Source organism: Austrofundulus limnaeus, unplaced genomic scaffold, assembly GCF_001266775.1.
Source record: "Austrofundulus limnaeus strain Quisiro unplaced genomic scaffold, Austrofundulus_limnaeus-1.0 Scaffold332, whole genome shotgun sequence".
Lineage (NCBI taxonomy): Eukaryota > Metazoa > Chordata > Actinopteri > Cyprinodontiformes > Rivulidae > Austrofundulus > Austrofundulus limnaeus.
In genome coordinates, this window is record NW_013952734.1 from 395,778 (window position 1) to 398,420 (window position 2,643).

A 2,643-nucleotide genomic window follows, 5' to 3' on the forward strand; every position below is an offset into this window, starting at 1 on the left:
TTCTCACCCTATCTCTAAGGGAATAAAGACAACCAGTCTTAAAACGAATGTTCTTAAATAAAGATGGATGTTCTCAGAAGATTGAATACATAAATATATTTTTAATTAAATAATTAATTAAAAATAATTATATCATAAATATAAAATTAGACAGCACGGTGGTACAGTTGGTAAAGCAACATGTTGCCTATAAGGAAGAAGGTTGTTAGATCAACTTTATGGTTTGTGTTTACATGTTCTTTCTTGATACTCTAGTTTCCTCTCACAGACCAAAATCATATTTATAAATCTTATATTTCATGAAAAAAAATACTGTAAATAAATGAATAGTTTGGGATAACGCTACAGTAGATGTGGTTTGTAATTGTGCTTGTTTTAGTCGTTATTTCCAGTTTTGGGTGTTTATAATTACAGGCTTTGTTCACAAAAGTACACATCAACAAAAAAAATAAAACTGTTTTAAAATACTGTACATAGAAGAGGTAGTGGCTTTAAAATAGAAAAGGCTTGTTCCTAACTGTTTTTATAATGTATAGTTTGACTTTAAAAAAAGAATATGAAAAACAGCCCATTAATTATATAATCAAATTTGTTTGGCCCCCACGTTTACCATAAAAAAATACTTCACACGGTGTTCTTTCTTTTGCTTAACAAACAAGTTCATTCCACTTTTATAGAATACCGACACTAAGTGTCAACGTATGTATTTAAAAGCATGTTGAACAACCTGTTACCAGAATGCAGGAAATAGCATCTGCTTCATTCAAAGTTTATGGGGAGGACCCCCAGACACCCGTGTGTGGTACAAGTAATAACAAGGACAATTTAAGGCACTGCATGTACCTCATGTTAAAAAGAGATTAGTGAAATTCCAAAAATGATTAGAGTTTTGTTTTCTGTTTCAAAAACAAAAAGGTTAATTATTTAAAACTGAAATGAAAAAAAGGCATGTTTGTTCACATTCTATGACAAGTTGTGCCTACTTACTGTACCCCCAAAATAATTTGTTCTCCCACCAAAAGGGGTGCTCGTAGTATCAAAGTTATTCAATGAACATCCCATTACAAGTATATTTGCCAAGTATTTATCATCAGATCGATATCAAAGTAGTAGTACTGCCCATCCATTACTGAAAGGAAGAGTCGGAGGATGCAACCTGACAGAAAAAAACCACTGATTCTGTCAAAACTCAGAGGGGAAAAAACCTTTCTGCTCACAGAACAACTGTACAACGCACTAATGGAATAAAAGTTATCTTAATTTGCTTTTTGCAATCCATGCAATAGCCTACATGTGCTCAGTAAGAGATTTAATTGGCCAAAAGTCACACTCTGCAAAGCCAGTGGTCACAAAGCGACAATCAGCCTTTTATTTACAGAAATGAACATTTTACAATGCAGAACTGCCATGTGAGTGCCCCTTCTGGTGGGGAAACATTATTTTGGGGATAAGTTGGCACAACATATCATAGAATAAACAAGCCTTTTATCATTTCAGTTTTAAATTAATTATCTTTATTGTTATTTGAAACAGAAAATAAAACACAAATCACTTTTGAAATTGTCCTTATTATGATTTGTTTCATTGGCATCAGAAGTATTTGTAATGTTGGGGCTCTATTTCGGTCAGTGTATCTTTTGGTCATTGGATTTTTATTTTAGAAACGGGTTTTAAAAAAGCAAGAATTGAGTGGATATTTGATTTTTGTTTTAAAATACTGAAATTAAAATTAAAATTCAAAGCATGTCTCGTTCTTAGTGTCAAAAAGGGACAAACAAAATTTTAACAATGATTTGAGTTTCCTTTTCTGTTTCAGATAGCAAAAAAGAAAATTACTTTAAGACATAAAGGAAAAAAGGCTTGTTTATTTGTAGTCTACGACTATCTGTTCCTCCACTAGAAGGGGCGCTTGCCTGGCAGCTCTGCATAATTAAAGATTATTTTATGTAAATAAAAGGCTGAAACACAGACGTGTATGTCCATAAATGAGTTGTATGATGACTGTCGCTCTGTGACCAAAGCTTTGCAGAGGTAACTCATGTGGTTTTTGGCCAAATAAGTCTCTTTTAATGAACACATGTCGGCCACTTCCATTTTTCCTCAATAAAAAGCTAAATAAGATAAATTTGATTCCATTAGTGTGTTGTACGATTGTTGTTCTGTGAGTAGAAAGTTTTATTTTTGTCCTGAGTTTTCCCATCCTGAAATTCAACATCTGAAGTCTACTTTTTTCTCAGTTTGCGTCCTTCGAGTTTTCCTTTCAGTGAGGGGTGGGCAGTACTACGACTTCGACATTGATCTGATACCAAATAAATACTTGGCAAATGTATTTGCTACCGAAGTCAACATCAATGCTTTTTACTTGTGATGGGATGTTCATTGAATAACTTTTATATTGCAGACACCCCTTCTGGTGGTGAAACAGACTATTGTAGGGAGACAGTAAATTGGCACGACCTGTCATGGATTATGAACAAACAAGCCTTTTTTTGTTTCTGTCTTAAAGTAATTTTCTTTTATGCTATCTGAAACAGAAAATTATATGGAAGCCCATTTCCGCCACACTGATAAAAAATAAATAAAAACTTGTATCTCATAATTATGACTTAGCTATCTCATAATTATGAGATACTATCTCATAAT